Genomic DNA, 21,009 nt, shown 5'->3' on the forward strand with positions numbered 1-21,009 from the left:
TGTCCCATGGATGGTGGTGGGAAGGGGTTACAGATATTGTGCACCCGTACCTGTCCCATGGATGGTGGTGGGAAGGGGTTACAGAGGCATGTAATGGGTTCAGGAACTCAACCCCAGGCTTTCTTAAGTGAAGAATTATATTTGATGATTATGTACTGATAATTTTATAATTATGTACATGTTGTCAAGTTTTATAAATGTATGACATACTAATTCCTGCTGTTGGGTACATGAATGCTGTACTAAGATTTACTGACAGACCTTTCCCAGGATGCAACCCTTAACATTGACCTATCTCCTGGGTATTTATTTAACTGCTAGGTGAACAGAGAAATCAGGTAAAAAAAAAAGTGCACAACTGCCTCTATCCTGCTCAGTAATTGAACCCGAGTCCATTGATTGTATGCTGAGGGTGTAGACCATTGTGCAACAAGGTCCATATAAGACTTACCCAAAAGTTTTAAGCACACGGAGTCACCTATAAAATACGGAAATGGATAACTAAGGTTATATCACAAACAGCAGTTAGATAACATCTGATCGGTCATATTCAGATTCCGAGCAGTGCAAGATGTTTGGACACATTTCTCTCCCCTGATGCCTTTGTTAACCCAGCAATAAATAGGGGCTCGGGAGCTAGGCAGCTGTTGTGGGTTTCAACCTGGGGAATATCAGTAATTGGTCAAGAGGGATCTTACACCTGATACCTCTGTTCACCTAGCAGTAAGCATGTAGCTGGGAGTTAGGGGGCTGTTGTGGATTGCATGGTGGGGAAGTTTAGTACTGTAGTTGGCCTCGGCCAAAGGGACCATGATGTGCCTACCAGGGTTCGTGTCCTCACTGATGGGAACCAAACCATAACTCTGGACCACCTGGATGTCTGCCCACCACACTCACCACTGCTCTCTATATTATTTACATACACATTGATGCAGTGCTGTGCTGTCCAGATACCATGAAAAAAATATAATAATAATAATAATAATAATAATAATAATAATAATAATAATAATAATAATAATAATAATAATAATAATAATAATAATAATAATAATAATATTATTATTATTATTATTATTATTATTATTATTATTTTTACAACAAGGTACAATGGCATTGAGAAATTACTTAAGTGGTATTTTTACATTCTTGCAAAGCTATTAACATGCAAAGTGTTTTGGGCAGGTCCTTAATCTAACATATCAGGTTGGATGAAAAGGTACATTGTAGCAAAATTTTATGTCAGCATATAACTACAATATAAATTGAGAGGTGATTACACTGGTGAAGATATACTGTATGTCTTAAGTACTAATATTGGGCAAGTGGGTAGTAGAAGATGCAGTGTGAATTTGAAGCACAATGTAGGAAACTATGAGGATGAAATGAGGTACTTTTTGGTTTTACTTTTGAATAAGGCGTAGGTTGGAGAATTTTTTTAATTCATTAGGGAGTGAGTTTCAAAGACTGGGCCCTTTTATTTCCATGGAGTGTTTGCACAGATTAAGTTTGACTCTGGGGATATCAAAGAGATATTTATTTCTAGTGTGGTGCTCATGGGCTCTATTACACCTATTAAGGAAAAGTTTCAGATCAAGATTATCATTTAGGAACAAGGTTTTGTACATGTAGATAGCACATGAGAATGTGTGGAGTGAGTGTATGTTTAGCATGTTAAGGGACTTAAACAGAGAGGCTGTGTGTTGTCCGAAAACAGAGTTTGTTATAGTTCTGATAGCAGATTTTTGCTGAGGTATGATGGGCTTGAGGTAATTTGCAGTGGTTGAACCCCATGCACAGATACCGTATGTAAGATAAGAATAGATTAGTGCATAGTATAATGAGAGGAGAGCAGAGTGGGGAACATGATATCTGATTTTATAGAGTATAATGACCATTTTTTAAATTCTTTTTGGCTGTGTTGTATGTGGGTGCTGAAGTTCAGTCTCTTGTCTATGTATAGGCCAAGGAACTTTCCCTTATTTTTATTGGTAATGTTAACATTGTCTATCTGACAGTTGAATTTGATTTCATGATTTACTACCAAATAAAATGTAGAAGGTCTTTTCTATGTTTAGTGTGTTTGTTGGTTGACATTCGTAAGTGGATTTTTTTTAATTCATTATTTACAATCATGTGGTTACAATTTACATTTTGATTTCAATTACTCTAATACTGTATTTAGTTTGTCTTTTTTTTTCCCACAACTTGCCCGAAATACTGTGCATATTAGTGGCTTCAGGCATTGTATGTACTAGCTCTAACTATTAATCCAACATTAACTGGAAAAGGTGCAAAAACATGCTACTAAGTGGCTCCAAGAACTGAAGGGCAAGAGCTATGAGGAGAGGTTAGAGGCACTAAATATGCCAAAACTAGAAGATAAAAGAAAAAAGAGAGATGTGATCACTTCATTCAAAATAGTAACAGGAATTGATAAAATTGATAGGGAAGATTTCCTGAGACCTAAAACCTTTTTTAGGTCTCAGAACCTTTCCTGAGATTTCCTAAAAACTTCAAGAACAAGAGGTCATAGATTTAAACTAACTAAACAAAGATGCCGAAGAAATATAAGAAAATTCACTTTTGAAAACAGAGTGGTAGATGGTTGGAACAAATTAGATGAGAAGGTGGTGGAGGTCAAAACCGTCAGTAGTTTCAAAGTAATATATGACAAAGAGTGCTGGAAAGACGGGACACCATGAGCGTAACTCTCATCCTGTAACTACACTTAGGTAATTACACACCCCAGGAAGCAGCCTGTAACAGCTGTCTAACTCCCAGGTACCTATTTACTGCTAGGTAACCGGGAGCATTAGGGTGAAAGAAACTCTGTCCATTTGTTCTCCGCCAGCGCCGTTAATCAAACCTGGGTTCACAGGACTACGTATACAGCGTGCTGACAACTCAGCCCAGAGGTGGTGGGACACCACCAGACATAAATGTATGTACCTCTACCTGAATAAACATCTCATCTTATTTTATTTAATATTATTTAATATGTGGGGGTTGGGGTCAGAATAAATGAAGGTAGTATTATTACAAAATAGCATAGGTTTAAGAATGTTAAAAACATTGGCAAATCACTGATGTATATAAGAAATAAGAGAGGTCTCAAGATGCTGCCCTGTGGCACCCCTACTGTCAATGGTAGAGTGGGGGAATTTATGTTATTGATGACTACATATTGGTGTCTATCAGAGATAGGAACGAATATAGCTCAGAGCAAGTCCTCAGATATCATATTGAAGTTTAAGTAAGAGGTTTACAGTATCAAAAGCCTTTCTCAGGTCAATGAAGATGCCAATTGGGAACTCATTTTTGTCAAGAGCTGTGTAGATTATATCAAGCAGACTAATATGGCATTATTGGTACTCTTTTTGGGAACGGAAGCCAAATTCACAGGGACTTAATATGTTGAGTTTTACAAAGTAGGAATTTTTTCAAATATTTTTGAGTATAGTAGGTTTGATATGGGTCAGTAATTGTTTATGTCAGCTATCTCGCCTATTTTATGAACTGGTGTTACTCTTGCTTTCTTAAGGATATCAGGAAAAATATTATGCTCTAGAGATTTGTTGAATAGCAGAGCTATGGGTAGTGCAAGAGCAGGGGCAGCACTCTTAAATATCATAGATGGTATTTCATTAATGTTCCCAGCTATGGTTTTAAGTGATTGAATTATGGATATAATGTCTGTCGGGCTGACTAGTAATAGGAGTAGAGAGTTAGGATAACTTCCTGCAAGATATGTAGTTATTTTTAATTACTTTCTACCACAGACATGACCACACATTTACAATGCTAACCAGCATATATACATTTTCTTCTGTCCTCCATGGACAAGGTTAGAGATTTGTTAAACATATAGTTCAGGGATTTATTGAACAATCAACCACAGAAGGTGATTGTAGTGTTTTTATATATTTATTTATTTATATACAAGAAGGTACATTGGGATTGTGAGGATACATAGCATAGTAATTACATTCTTGTAAAGCCACTAGTAAGCACAGCGTTTCGTGCAGAAAAAAAATGCTAAATTAACCTACATACATAAATACATAGATACACAGATTTAGGTATGCCCTACATAAAGTGTTCGATGTGTCTTTTACATAGTGTCATTAATGTGCATTTACAAAGGTGAAATGTAATTCTGATCAGCTTCCACATATACTTTACACATATATATACATATACACATATACATACATAAACATATATACATACATATATATGTAGTAACATGCGTCTGGGTCTCTGGGATTTTTCGGGCAAGGTTAGCACCAACTAATGAAAAGAAGCTATTAAATTCAGTTGCTGTTTCTAAGTCTGATACAAGTGTGTAACCATCCTTGGAGAGTTTTATCTGCTTGTTATGTGATTGTTGTTTAGAACCTAAGGTGTTTAGAGATGGCTCATAATATATTGCTTATATATGGGAACAAATAACCAGGTAACATAATAAATGTGGGATCATTGAATTGTTTCAAGCATAGGGGCCTGACAGTTGATTGGACAGCACTCAGGATTCATAGTCCTGATGTTCCGGGTTCGATCCCCAGTGGAGGCGGAAACAAATGGCCAGAGTTTCTTTCACCTTGATGCGACTGTTCACCTAGGAGTAAATAGGTACCTGGGAGTTAGACAGCTGCTACAGACTGCTTCCTGGGGGGTGTGTGTAACAAAAAGGAGGCCTGGTCGAAGATCGGGCCGCAGGGACGCTAAGCCCCGAAATCATCACAGGATAACCTCAAGATAGGTTAGACATATATTTATGAATGAGTTTGGAAGGATGTAAATAAGAGTTGCCTCAAATGGGCCAATAGGTCTTTTGCAGTTTTCTTAATTTTGTGTTATAATATTCTTATTATTTTGTACTTAAAACAATGCTATGCTCCTTAAGCATGTATCCACCATATCAACAGTTTTATATTTAGGTAAGAATTTATTATTTATATTTATTACTAGCTGTACCCGGCCATGCGTTGCTAAGCAACAGCAACCCTCCCCCCGTCTCCCAGTCCTCCCCACTATTCCCCCTCCCGTGTCCCCTCGTCCTCCCAACCATCCCTCACTTCCCCGTGTCCCCTCTTCCTCCCAACCATCCCTCACTTCCCCGTCCCCCCAACCATTCCCCACTCACCCAGTCCCCTCGTCCTCCCCACCATTTTCTCCATCCCCCATCCCTATGTCCTCCCCACTACCCACTGTCCCTCGTCCTCCTATCCATTCCCCACTCCACCATTCCCTCGTCCTCTCCTCCATATCCCATTCCCCCGTCCTCTCTACCATTCTCCCCCCCCCCTCCCCCGTCCCCTCGTCCTCCCCACCATTCCCCAGTTCTCTGTCCCCTTGTCCTCCCCCACCAATCTACATTCCCCTGTCCTCTCGTCCCCACCATCCCCAACGCGCCTGTCCCCTTGTCCTCCCCACCATTACCCTCTCCCCTGTCCCCTTATCCTCCCCACCATCCCCTCGTCCTCCCCACCATCCCCTACTCCCGTCCCCTCGTCCTCCCCATCATTACCCTCTCCCCTATCCCCTCGTCCTCCCCACCATCCCCCACTCCCGTCCCCTCGTCCTCCCCATCATTACCCTCTCCCCTATCCCCTCGTCCTCCCCACCATCCCCCACTCCCGTCCCCTCGTCCTCCCCATCATTACCCTCTCCCCTATCCCCTCGTCCTCCCCACCATCCCCCACTCCCGTCCCCTCGTCCGATGCATTTCCAAATGATCTGATGTTCCCATCAATAAAATATAAGAAAAACAATTAAAAAACAAAATGAAAAATTATGGAAAAATCAAAAAATAATCTATACTCAGGCAATGAACAGTATGGTAAACAAAGTTCAATTCCAATGCAATGTCCCTCAAAATAAATAAATCAAAATGAAAATAAATAAAAATCAAGGCAAATTAAATTTATCAATGAAATCGGAAACATTGAAATAGAATTCGTAATGGAATTTAGTATAGCGTGTGTGTTGCTATTACGTGCAACAGATGGCGCTGTTTTTGTAAAAACATGTTTTTACCTGTCAGAAGTGTGGCATCTATATAATAGGTATATAAAAACACGCGCATAATCAAATGGAACGTTGTGCCAGAATTTCAAAGCAATCGGTGAAGAACTCTGGGAGATTACAGCGCGTGTTACTCTTACGTCTAACAGATGGCACAGTTTAAAAAAAAAACATGTTTTTTCCTGTCACAGGTGAAGCATGTATACAGTAGGAATATAAAAACACGCGCCTATTCGAATGCAACGTGTCAAAATTTCAAAGCAATCAGTAAAAAGGTTTCGAAGATTTCTCTCACATGAAAAACACAGTTTTTTCAAAAGAAGCATGTTTTTTTCCATCACAGATGTGACATCAATATAGTATGTATATAAAAACCTGCTTGGACGCGAATGGAACATGGTGTGTGAAAATTTCAAAGCAATCGGTGAAGAACTTTCAGAGATTAGCAATTTTGAACAAACGAACATTTCCATTTTTATTTATAGATATTACTCTTGTGAAAGCACTGTGCTCATATACTAGTCACTACATATCCAACACAGTTTGCCAATGTGACTTTAAAACTACAAATATACATAACCTAACTTAGCCATAAATGCCAAAACTGTAAAATTTTAAAATCTAGCTTGAAAAAATCATCAGGGCAAATGGGGGGGGGACCTTTGATAGGCCACTGGCTTTCTGTCTTCATTGAGGCTACTAGTGTGTTACCGGCCCCTCAGGTAAATTCAGGTAAAACGAGGTTTGTTGAAACTCTGAAGTACGATTCAACAACACGATTCTGCAGTCTCCGTGGTGTAGTGGTAAGACACTCGCCTGGCGTTCCGCGAGCGCTATGTCATGGGTTCGTATCCTGGCCGGGGAGGATTTACTGGGCGCAATTCCTTAACTGTAGCCTCTGTTTAACGCAACAGTAAAATGTGTACTTGGATGAAAAAACGATTCTTCGCGGCAGGGGATCGTATTCCAGGGACCATAGGATTAAGGACTTGCCCGAAACGCTACGCGTACTAGTGGCTGTACAAGAATGTAACAACTCTTGTATATATCTCAAAAACACCCCTTGGCCTTATCTGATATGGCTCATTCTCCAATGATATCAATAAAGGATACACTAGAGCAATCAAGAAATGTTTTAATAACCTCTGCTTAAATTAGCACAATTGTTGAACAATATATAGGCCTAGTCTTTTTTTTTTTTTTTTTTTTTTTTTTTTGGACCAACCATCAGCTAATGCATAAGGTTTAGTTTATGCTAAACCTTAATAATATATATTTAAGAATTTAAAATCTTAACCAAATATAGTTTTTAAAAATAATTAATTATTACGTTATAGGTTGGCATGGCAGCTACCCACTTACCCACCTGCACCAGGTTTTGTAACTGAAAAATCTGGGAAGGTTTAAAGAATAACTGCATTTTTATTATTTTTTGCTTTAATATGGTGCAACTTAATTACAGCATTAGAATTTAATTTTCAATGCATTTTTATTTATTGCCTAGCAGTACCCAGCCACACGTTGCTGTGGCTCAGCAACGCATGTGCAATGCTGAACCACAGCAACCTTCCCTGTCCCCCAGTCCTCCCCACCATTTCCCCTCACCCGTCTCCTCAGCCTCCCAACCATTCTCCACTCGACCATCCCCTCGTCCTCCCCACCATTCCCCCCCTCCACCATGCTCCACTCCCTTGTCCCTTTGTCCTCCCCACCATTCTCCATTCCCCCAATCCCCTGGTCCCCACCATCCCAAACTCCCCCGTCCCCTCGTTCTACCCCACCATTACCCCCTCCCTAGTCCTCTCGTCCCCCCCCCACCATCTCTCACTTCCGTCCCCTCGTCATCCCCACCATTTCCCACTCCCTCGTCCGATGCCTTCCCAAATGGTGTGATGTTCCCATCAGAAAATTGGGAACATCAAAAACACATGTTTACCTGTCACGGGGGTGGCATCTATATACTGTACATAGTAGTTATATAAAAAGACGCGCCTGTTCGAATGCAACGTTGTGTCAAAATTTCAAAGCAATTGGTAAAGAGGTTTCGAAGATTTCCTTCACATGAAAAACACAGTTTTTCAGAAAAAGCTTGTTTTTTTTACCGTCACAGACGTGATATCTATATAGTATGTACAGTATATAAAAACCTGGCTGGATGCGAATGGAACGTTGTGGGAAAATTTCAAAGCAATCGGTGAAGAACTTACGGCGATTAGCGATTATGCACAAACATTTCTATTTTTATTTATATAGATTAAATAGATAAAATCCACCTTGTCCCAACCTGGGCAGGTTGGGGTTTTTTACCAATCCTGTTACATTTGAATTATTACAGTACCATGATCGAGTTGCTATCTTCGAACATCGGGTTAATAATGAACCACAAGAGTAGTTGTTCTATGCCATCACTACTATTTAAACAAACTTAAGCTGTCGACGACCGGGCCGCGGGGTCGCTAAGCCCTGAAATCATCTCAAGGTAACCAATCATCTCAAGGTAACCTAATGAAAAAGAAATGGCCGAATGTTTTGCATATTAGTAGCCTTAATTAATATGCAATATCCCTACCTACTAATTAGCCAATAGAACATATTATTTTGTATATTTTATAAATTATAATTATAATAATTATTATTATGAATAATAACTTGTAGTAAGGGGGTGGTAGTGGTCGAGGGAGATATTGATCAAATTGTACGCGTGCATTTTGACAGAGCTCACTTTCTGATTGTCATAACTGAGCATAGGTATTGCTAGGTTAGGATTTTTTAGCCATGTTAAGTTCATTTGTGTCAGGTAAGGTTAGGTACAATTAGGTAGGCTTTAAAATCCCTTAGCGAGCTGTCTGTGTACGAAATGACTTTTATCTGTCAAGGCTAGGCCTACTGGAGGATTATTAAGCTGCCTTCTATAGGTCTCCTAATAAAAAATTCAAATTCAAAATTCAAAAATGTTTATTCAGGTAAAAGTACATACAAAGAAGATGAGTTACAAACATAATGTTGGATTTACAGATAGAGCTAGTACATATAATACCTAAAGCCACTAATACATACAGAGTTTAGAGCATGGTGTGGGGAAGAAAAACACTTAGACTAAAGGTTGATACTAATTGAGATTAAAGTATAATTGTGTTGAAAATGGAAAAAAAGGGGGGGGGAGAGGGAATCACCTGATTGTTTCCAGCATAGGTTAGACATATATATGAGTGAGTTTGAGTGTATATAATGGGAGCTGACTCGTATAGGCCAATAGACCAATAGGTCCGCCTGCAGTATCCTTAACTCTTATGTTCTTATGTACCCATTAGCTGGTGGACAACGGTCATTCCATTTTAAATGTTTATTTTACGTGGAAGAGTTCCACCAAATGAATCTGAAACTACCACCAAATTCAGAAAAATTAATTCCTATCAAATAATTTGATTCCGAATAAAAGTGGTTGGTAAGGAATTTTCATCTTTAAGTATATAAGAACATTAGAAATAAGAAACTGAACAAGGCCTATTAACCCATACGCGGCAGCTGTTATCTATATCCACTCAAATTCATTTAAGAGTAACATGGCAGAAATCACCAATTATACAACTTGGTCAAACAAACAGCATTGTTTGAAAATAGCAAGACATGGGTTGACATTTAGAGGGTAAGGTAGGTTTAAGGGTAAGGTAGGTTTAAGGGTAAGGTAGGTTTAAGGGTAAGGTAGGTTTAAGGGTAAGGTAGGTTTAAGGGTAAGATAGGTTACATGGTGTAACCAATAATTACCTTACCTTCAAATTAGGTCTTGACAGGACCAGACAGGAAGGTCAAGCTGCCTCCTCATGAACCTCACAGAGACGGGGGTAAAGCTGTCTCATACATGGGTATCCCTCACGGCCTATAATGAGGGGGCCCAACGCCCCACTGGGCTGGATTGTTTTAGGCCTAGTCTAGCAACCGCAAGGTCTTTCAACCTATAGGATCCTTCTGGGTCGGCAGGAGGGTCAAACACCCTCACAGTTCCCCATCGACGCCACCTGCAAAGGAAAAAGTGTATTGAAATCCACGACCCGACGGACTGCTCCCGGACCATCCAACTTACGCCTCGCCAACCTTACATTCTTGTACATTTTCTTACATAAATCACCTTCCAGCATTAGTGATCCACCTGAGAGCCGAGGAGTACTTACTGCTGGTATGATGAGTGGCCCTGCCACACACCAGTGGCAGCCATCATACCTGCCACTAGGGAGGGTCAGTACTGTCTCTGTAAGGTCAGCCATGGTGAGCACCCTTGACCGTAGTACCGTACCGTCCCTCCGTCCCTACCTTGGGGGGGGGGCGTTCACTGGGGGTGGGAGGGTGCGTTCACTGGGGGGTGGGTGGGTGCGTTCACTGGGGGGGGGGGTGCGTTCACGGGGGGGGGGGGTGCGTTCACTGGGTGGTGGGTGGGTGCGTTCACTGGGGGGTGGGTGGGTGCGTTCACTGGGGGGGGTGCGTTCACTGGGGGGGGGGGTGCGTTCACTGGGTGGTGGGTGGGTGCGTTCATTGGGTGGTGGGAGGGTGCGTTCACTGGGTGGTGGGAGGGTGCGTTCACTGGGTGGTGGGAGGGTGCGTTCATTGGGTGGTGGGTGGGTGCGTTCACTGGGTGGTGGGAGGGTGCGTTCACTGGGTGGTGGGTGGGTGCGTTCACTGGGTGGTGGGTGGGTGCGTTCACTGGGTGGTGGGTGGGTGCGTTCACTGGGTGGTGGGAGGGTTCGTTCACTGAGTGGTGGGTGGGTGCGTTCACTGGGTGGTGGGAGGGTGCGTTCACTGGGTGGTGGGTGGGTGCGTTCACTGGGTGGTGGGAGGGTGCGTTCACTGGGTGGTGGGGGGGGGGTGCGTTCACTGAGTGGGCTCAACTCCCCTACACACCTACTAACTCCATCACACACCTACTAACTCCACTACACACCTACTAACTCCACTACACACCTACTAACTCCATCACACACCTACTAACTCCACTACACACCTACTAACTTCACTACACACCTACTAACACCATTACACACCTACTAACACCACTACACACCTACTAACACCACTACACACCTACTAACACCACTACACACCTACTAACTTCACTACACACCCACTAACACCACTACACACCTACTAACTTCACTACACACCTACTAACACCACTACACACCTACTAACTCCATCACACACCTACTAACTCCACTACACACCTACTAACACCACTACACACCTACTAACTCCACTACACACCTACTAACACCACTACACACCTACTAACACCACTACACACCTACTAACTCCACTACACACCTACTAACTTCACTACACACCTACTAACACCACTACACACCTACTAACTCCACTACACACCTACTAACTCCACTACACACCTACTAACTCCACTACACACCTACTAACTTCACTACACACCAACTGACACCAATACACACCTACTAACACCACTACACACCTACTAACACCACTACACACCTACTAACTCCATCACACACCTACTAACTCCACTACACACCTACTAACTTCACTACACACCTACTAACACTACTACACACCTACTAACACCACTACACACCTACTAACACCACTACACACCTACTAACACCACTACACACCTACTAACTCCACTACACACCTACTAACTTCACTACACACCTACTGACACCAATACACACCTACTAACACCACTACACACCTACTAACACCACTACACACCTACTAACACCACTACACACCTACTAACTTCACTACACACCTACTAACACCACTACACACCTACTAACTCCATCACACACCTACTAACTCCACTACACACCTACTAACTTCACTACACACCTACTAACACCACTACACACTTACTAACTCCACTACACACCTACTAACACCACTACACACCTACTAACTTCACTACACACCTACTAACTTCACTACACACCTACTAACTTCACCACACATCTACTAACTTCACCACACACCTACTAACTCCACCGCACACCTACTAACTCCACTACACACCTACTAACTCCACTACACACCTACTAACTTCCCCTACATACCTACTAACTCCATCGCACACCTGCTAACTCCACTACACACCTACTAACTTCACTACACACCTATTAACTTCACCACACACCTACTAACTCCACCACACACCTACTAACTTTACCACACACCTACTAACTCCACCACACACCTACTAATTAACTCCACCACACACCTACTAATTAACTCCACCACACACCTACTAACTAACTACACCACACAATTGCTAATTAACTACACCACACACCTACTAACTCCACCATACACCTACTAATTAACTCCACCACACACCTACTAATTAACTCCACCACACACCTACTAACTAACTACACCACACAATTGCTAATTAACTACACCACACACCTACTAAGTCCACTACACAACTGCTAACTAACTCAACTACACACCTAACTCCACAGTCTATCATTTCTGTAGGACAGAAAACAGATGTTTTTTCATCCATAGGGCTGTAAACCCATGGAACCGCCTACCCGCCGCAGACGTGAACGCCAAAACTCTGCTTGGTTTTAAAATACAGCTGAAAAAGAACATCAAGGCAAATGGGGAAGGGGGGCCTTTGACAAGCCGCCGGCTTCCTATCCTCGTCGAGGCCACTATTAGTAGTGGCCCTGAGGTAAATTCAGGTAAATCCATCTCTTGCCCTCTTCACCCGCCACCACACCCACCTCCACACCTACACACAGAGAGAAGGTTTCCATCCATCAACACCCTCCTTCAACCCCAACCTAACCTTCTCATTTCCTCACCTCACACAAACTCTGCCTCACTATTTTGGTCTTCATGTGTGATATATTATTGAGTCTATTGGACTAGACGCTTCAGTAACAAAGTTGAAGAGTCGTGGTTGGTGCACCTTGAAAACTAAACGGTAAACGCCGCTGAGGTGAGGATGTCTGGTGAGATGGACTTGGCTGAGGAGGAAGACACTATTATTGTTATTGTCCCGTCTAACGATGACCTCCTGAAGATCAGAGACAGAGTCTTCAGGAGAAGGGAGGAGAGGAAGTTATCCCGACAGAACCCGTACCCAACCACCCGCATCAAGACCCACCAGTATGTAACATGTAAAGATGCCACCACAATTGTCTGTTGCCGGGAGCAGCCAGTATAGCCTCAGCCCCAGGTGAGAGAACCCCCCGCCGCTCCTCTACAGGGACGCGGGGACAGTTTGGCTTTTGAACTAGAAAGGAAATTGCTCATAAAAAACAGAAAAAAGGAAAAAAAGAAGAGAAAGAAAGCGGCAGCACTAGAGAGAAAAGCAGGACTGGTGCAGGAACACTCTGTCTATTGATGTACAGCTCCTTATTTATTATTTATTAATTATCTTCTGTATTGTAATTCTTTTTTATAATAAATTTTCATTAATTATTTGTACTTTTAACTTACCTATGGAAGAAAAAAAAATCTTTCTGGTTCCAACACAAAAAATATTATTTAATTATTAAGATATTCCAATCTACAGTAAGACTCTCCTCAATTGAATTGATTCTCAATCAATTCACATATTTTAGGTTGTTCTAGAGTCGAGGGTTTGTCAGAAATGTTCTGTACATCAAGGGACACAAAATGTGGAATGACCTTCCCAATCACGTCAAAGACTTGCTGTCCCTCTCTCAACCAACCGTTTAAGACAACAACTAAGTACTGTACTACCTAATAAACTCCATGTAACCCACATTACCTCTTATATATCAACCATTTTCTTTATATATATATATATATATATATATATATATATATATATATATGTATATATATATATATATATATATATATATATATATATATATATATATATATATATATATATAACTATAAATGTCTTGCTATTTTCAAACAATATTGATTATTGACCATCTTGTATAACTGCTGATATCTGCCGTGTAATAAACTTAAAGAAAATTGTAGTCTTAAAATTATTTAGTTAAAAATGACTTCTGGTGTTGTGTTGTAATTGATGTTGTTCCACCCTTAATGTGATTATGAGGGGGGGGGGGAGGAGGGAAGTATCAGGGGAAACCGTCTGCAAGCCATTATGACTATATAGCACTGGGAAGGGACCAGGATAAGGAGTTGGGATGGGACGGGGGGAAAGGAATGGTGCTCAACGACTTGGATTAGACAACAGTGACGGTCTCGCTTCATGCAGGTCGGCGTTCAATCCCCGACAATCTAAATGGTTAGATACCATTCTCCCCACCCGTCTCATCCCAAAGCCTTATCCTGACCCCTTCCCAGTGCTATATATTCGTAACGGCTTGGTGCTTTCCCCCTGATAGTTCCCTCCCTTCCCTCAATTAGTTTTAAGTTTACGTCTAAGTGATTTTTCCCACATCTTGCCCAAAACGCTGTGAGTATTAGTGGCTTTAGGCATAGTGTGTACTAACTCTATCTTGAAATCCAACATTCTGTTTGTAACTCATTTTGAATCTATGTACCTTTACCTGAATAAACATTACTAACATTATTATTATTATTATTATTATTATTATTATTATTATTATTATTATTATTATTATTATTAATATTATTATTATTCAATGTCCGGAGTCGTGACCCCATTACTGGGTCGTAAGGCCCTGATGAATGGGTAGCAGCTTCACAATAAATGAATGAATAAGGAAAGTGACAAACAATATTGATGACAATGAAGTTAATACGATTTTGAAATAATAATAATGAGAGAGAGAGAGAGAGAGAGAGAGAGAGAGAGAGAGAGAGAGAGAGAGAGAGAGAGAGAGAGAGAGAGAGAGAGAGAGAGACAGAGAGAGAGAGAGAGAGAGAGAGAGAGAGAGAGAGAGAGAGAGAGAGAGAGAGAGAGAGAGAGAGAGAGAGACAGAGAGAGACAGAGAGAGACAGAGAGAGAGAGAGAGAGAGAGAGAGAGAGAGAGAGAGAGAGAGAGAGAGAGAGAGAGAGAGAGAGAGAGAGAGAGAGAGAGAGAGAGAGAGAGAGAGAGAGAGAGAGAGAGAGAGAGAGAGAGAGAGAGAGAGAGAGAGAGAGAGAGAGAGAGAGAGAGAGAGAGAGAGAGAGAGAGAGAGAGAGAGAGAGAGAGAGAGAGAGAGAGAGAGAGAGAAGGCGGAGGAGGAACTAGGCTAGGAGGCTAGGAACAGTCGCCAAAGAATTCTCAAAGAATTACTCGTTATTGCTATCTAAAATAATTAGACGAGCCAAAACTAAATACTACGAAGATAAATTTACCCAAACAAAGAGCAACATTAAAAAAACTTGGAGCACAATTTCACAAATATTGGGATCAAAGAAGATTTTAAATAACAAACCAACACTCCTGTCCAATAACGCTGGTCAGCTTTCAGCCTCTGATTCTGCTATTGAGTTCAATAGGTTCTTCTCTTCCATTGGTTCATCCCTTGCTAATGATATTCCATCTTCCAGTAGTGATGTTAATGACTATCTTACAGGTAACTATCCACAGTCTCTGTACCTAAAGCCTACTAATTCCAATGACATCAATGAGATAATCCTTTCCCTTAAAACCAAGTGTAGTGCCCTTGAGGTGATACCACCTTTAATTTACAAAAAAAAAACTCCAGATCTTTAGCCCCTGCTATTGCATTGCTCTTCAACAAGTCACTTGAACTCCAAACCTTTCCAGATATTCTAAAAAAAAAGCGAGAGTAACCCCTGTCCACAAATGTTGTGATCTCACAGATGTTAACAACTACAGACCTATATCAATCCTGCCTAACTTGTCAAAAATATTTGAAAAACTAATCTACAAGCAGCTTTACTCTTATCTAGCCAAACACAATATACTTAGCTCTTGCCAATATGGCTTCAGACCCAAAAAAAGCACTAACGATGCATTTATTAGTATGATTAACTTGATTCATGCAGCTCTTGATAAAAATGAGTTCCCTGTTGGGTTATTTGTGGACCTGCGTAAGGCTTTTGACACTGTCAACCACCAAAACCTTCTTCTTAAATTACATCATTATGGAGTATTGTCAGGCAACATCACCGTGACAAGGTAACTGAGGAAAGGAGGATAGAAGCACAAACTAGTGAATCTATACGATGGTACAACATGGTTGCAGCTGGCAATCCCAATCGTTATAATATGGCCGAAGAGGAGGAGGACGAGGGAGGGAATCAGTAATAGCAAGAATCCGTCTTGGATACAAATATCCATGGAGGTATGGAATGGAAACAACAGTTGATCAGCGAAGTTGCAGAATCTGTGGTGAGAGTGACGGACACCGCCTTGAACACTATCTACGTGAATGTGAACATCTGAGAGATATCAGAAATATGTGTAGAATAATAAACCCCACATTGTTTGAGTTAGGAAAACACTATTTGTCAAATATTAATGCTGTTCTTAAATGTTCAAACGATTCTTCGCGGCAGGGGGTCGTATTCCAGGGACCATAGGATTAAGGACTTGCCCGAAACGCTACGCGTACTAGTGGCTGTACAAGAATGTAACAACTCTTGTATATATCTCAAAAAAAAAAAAAAAAGATTTCCCCATTTTGCACCTGCAAGATAACGTAAGCTTTCAAGGGTTGATAGATGTTAATCTTCTTGTTTGAGGAGCTGTTCACTTGAGACAGTTAAGCAAGTCCCAGCTGTGTCTGGGTACAAGTGACAGGATGAACAACCCAGCGGGTTTTCTTCCTATTGGGGAGTGTTGTACATGCTGCTATGGCGGTGTGTCTACTCACAAGATGAGTGGCGCTGCCCAATACTGTCACTATGGCGGTGTGTCCACTCACAGGATGAGTGGCGCTGCCCAATACTGTCACTATGGCGGTGTGTCCACTCACAAGATGAGTGGCGCTGCCCAATAAACTCGCCCCTCGGGGCAAAATTAAAAAAATTTAAATCACTGCAATACCTCAAATCTTACCTTACTGACAGGCTCCAGTATGTTTCTGTGAATAATTCAATTTCTTCCACTCTACCCATCAACATTGGTGTTCCTCAGGGCAGCATACTTGGCCCTCTCCTCTTTCTCATCTACATTAACGACCTTCCAAATGCCTCCCAACACCTCAAACCAATTCTATTTGCTGACGACACAACCTTCATTTACTCCAGTCCTGATCCCCTTTGCTCTAAATGCCACAGTAAATACTGAGCTAAATAAAAAGTCCATCTTTGGCTAACTGCCAACAAACTCACCCTTAACATTGACAAAACCTTTTATATTCTGTTTGGCAATAAATCCTCTAATCAAATAAATCTCAAAATAAACAATACCCAAATTTGTAACAAATTAGATGGCAAATTCCTTGGCGTTCTCATTGACCACAAGCTGAATTTCCAGGGACACATTCTAAATATATCAAAAAACGTTTCAAAAACTGTGGGCATTCTTTCTAAGATCAGATATTATGTACCACGCCCTGCCCTGGTGACTCTCTATTACTCCCTCATCTATCCATATCTCAACTATGGTATTTGTGCTTGGGGTTCTACTACCCAAAATCATTTACGCCCTCTAATTACTCAACACAAAGCTGCTATTAGGACAATATCCAACTCTGGCCCCAGACATCACTCGGTACCCCTACTCAAATCTCTGAATATGTTAGATATTAAGTCACTGCACATTCTCTCATGTGTATTATACATATATAAAACGCTGAACTGTAATGCCAATCCTGACCTCAAAAGCTTCATAGAAGGTTGTAACAGAACCCATGAGCACCACACCAGAAATAAATACAGTTTTGATATTCCAAGAGTACGACTTAATCAAACTAGAAATGCTCTACAAATCAAGGGGCCCAGAATGTGGAATGACCTTCCCAACCATGTTAAAGACTGTACCTCTCTCAACCAGTTTAAGATAAAAACGAAGCACTACCTAATAAATTCCCTTTAACCTAGCTTATCCCTCTGTTGTCAACCCATGTCTGTTTTTTTTTTTTAAACCGCGCTGTCTGTCGACCTAATTGTATTTGTGCTGCTTTTTCAGCCATGTTAACCCTTTTTTATCTTTATTTTTATTTGTTCTCAACACTTTTATTCTTTATACTCAATTAGTATCAAGCTTTAGTCATTTAAGTTTTTCCTGCCCGAAACGCTTTGCGTAATAGTGGCTTTAGGCATTGTATGTACTAGCTCTATCTATAAATCCATCACTCTTTGTAAAATCTCTTGTATGTATGTACCTTACCTAAATAAACATTTATTATTTATTTATTATTATTATACACTCAGTAGTGTAGTCTACAATAGACTCATTCCTCTCAATGTTTGCTGATGATGTTCAAATTATGAGAAGGATTAAGACAGAGGAGGATAGCAAGAGGCTACAGGATGACCTGAACAGACTGAAGGATGGGTCCAACAAATGGCTACTAGAGTTTAACGCGATCAAGTGCAAAGTGACGAAGATAGGCGTAGGGAGCAGGAGGCCAAACACAAGGTACCAGCTGAGAGAGAAACTCCTTCAGCATTCAGGACGAGAGAAAGATCTGTGGGTTGATATCACACCTGACCTGTCCTCTGAAGCTCACATCAAAAGGATAACATCAGCGGCGTATGCTAAGCTGGCGAACACAAGAACTGCCTTCAGACACCTGTGTAAGGAATCATACAGAACCTTGTATACCACATATGTGAGACCAATATTGGAATATGCGGCTCCAGAGTGGAGTCCCAATCTTGTCAAACACAAAATGAAGTTACAAAAGGTTCATAGGTATGCCACCAGGCTAGTCCCCGAGCTGAGAGCAATGAGCTACGAGGAAAGATTACTGGAATTAAACCTCACGACACTGGAAGACAGAGGAGTTAGGGGGAGACATGATCACTACTTATACAATTCTCAGAGGAATTGACAGGGTAGATAAAGATAAACTATTCAACACTGGTGATAAGCGAACAAGGGGACACAAGTGGAAACTGAGTACCCAAATGAACCACAGGGACGTTAGAAAGAACTTTTTCAGTGTCAGAGTAGTTAAGAGATGGAATGCATTAGGCAGTGATGTGGTGGAGGCTGACTCCATACACAGTTTAAATGAAGATATGATAGTCCAGTAGGCTCAGGAATCTGTACACCAGTTGATTGACAGTTGAGAGGCGGGACCAAAGAGCAGAGCTCAACCCCCGCAAGCACAACTAGGTGAGTACAGTACCAAATGAACGTTTCACACATCTACGGCTTTGAATTGCTTAGCTCTTTCTCCTGATAACTACCTGCGCTACCTAACTAAACCTAGGAAACAATTACGAGTTTAGTTGGTGCTGACACCCGTCCTCTCTCAGAGCGGCGCCCAAACATTAGGTAGACATACTCTCCCGTTTTCCGTTTTGGGTCCTTTTTTGGACATGGAAATAAAATTTAAAAACTATAATTAAAACTAATTGAGATAAAAAGCAAAAAGTGAACTGAAGTAGAAAAATATATTGAAATAAAACACTGAAGTAGAACTTACGTGAAAAACTAAAAGTATTCAATTAATATCCTAACTTAAGTAAAGAAAAAGGTTTTAGAGGTCACCTGCAATCGTGTCTCTTTCCTGTTGCATTTTCCTCTCCTCTTGCACTATGTTGCTCATATAGGAAGGCGAGGCTTCCGCTGAACCCCCAAGTGAACCCCTCTTGGAAGACAAGGTATAGTGTGGATCAGGCTCCGTATGGACTCCCCATTATATCTTACTCTCCCACCTCTCTGGTACGTCTGTCCTAACTCGCTCATCATGCAAGTTCCACTCTTGAAGTTTGTCCTGTTAAATGCCCAGACCATCTTCCATCAGACCATCTTCGTCAACACGTAAATAACAGTTGTGAACCAGCACAGTTAACTCAGAATATTTGGGCCTCATTAATGCACCGCCTTAATTCATCACCTGCATTATATATCCTAGGAAATTCTTCACATTGTGAAGGATCCGTGGAGGAGACTGCTGCTTAATGTTACCAACACTGCCACACATGTTACCAACACTGCCATATATGTTACCAACACTGCCACACATGTTACCAACACTACCAGGGAAGGACGGCCGTGTCATTCCGTAACCACGCAGGTTAAACAATATCTGCACTACGCCTTACGGGAGTTTTACCTGAATTTATCTGAGGGCTACTAACACTAGTGACCTCGACGAGGACATGACGCCGGCGGCTTGTCGAAGGTCCCCGCCCCCTCATTTGCTTTGATGATATTTTCCAGTTGGATAATTAATACTTTATACGAGTTTAGGGGTCCAAAAGAAGCATTAAGCAAACCTAACCCAACCTGATAGTTCCCTTCCCTAACCGAGCCTAGCCTAACCTAATCTAACCTTCCCTAACCGAGTCTAGCCTAACCTAATCTAACCTTCCTAACCGAGTCTAGCCTAACCTAATCTAACCTTCCCTAACCGAGCCTAGCCTAACCTAATCTAACCTTCCCTAACCGAGCCTAGCCTAACATACGAAAATATGAAATGCAAGTTTCTGTTTTATATACAGTTTGTGTACAAAGTGTTCCTATATACGGTGTGTACATAGTGTTCCTATATACGGTCTGTACAAAGTGTGTGAGAACAGTTACGTCCATATAACTGGAAGAGGTTTCAGCGCCCTACCGCAGGTGGTGGTGGGAAGGTGCCCAACTGGTTATGTCTGGTGGTGTTGTTGTCACTACCGCCGGCACGAGGCTATACTCCCTTGCGTCACTGCTGCTGTGTGTTCTACCTGACCATGGTAGTGCACACACACACACGCATACATGTCCTGTCCCCAGAGACCCACATCAAAAGGATATTATCAGCGGCATATGCTAGGTTGGCCAACATAAGAACTGCCTTTAGAAACTTGTGTAAGGAATCGTTCAGGATCCTGTATACCACTTATGTCAGACCAATCCTGGAGTATGCAGCTCAAGCCTGGAGTCCATACAAAAGGTTAGTCCTAGTTAAACAAAAGACAAA

At 41.4% G+C, this 21,009-nt stretch overlaps 1 protein-coding gene across 1 annotated transcript in view; it reads right to left on the reverse strand.

The window, feature by feature from the left end:
- The window catches only part of LOC123758027 (mitochondrial ornithine transporter 1), a 72,172-nt gene that overhangs the window by 43,867 nt on the left and 7,296 nt on the right, over positions 1 to 21,009 (reverse strand). The window contains 1 exon segment of the mRNA XM_045742189.2: positions 9,801 to 10,046. The gene's annotated coding sequence lies outside the window, so the exon portion shown is untranslated.

Source organism: Procambarus clarkii, chromosome 40, assembly GCF_040958095.1.
Source record: "Procambarus clarkii isolate CNS0578487 chromosome 40, FALCON_Pclarkii_2.0, whole genome shotgun sequence".
Taxonomy (NCBI): domain Eukaryota; kingdom Metazoa; phylum Arthropoda; class Malacostraca; order Decapoda; family Cambaridae; genus Procambarus; species Procambarus clarkii.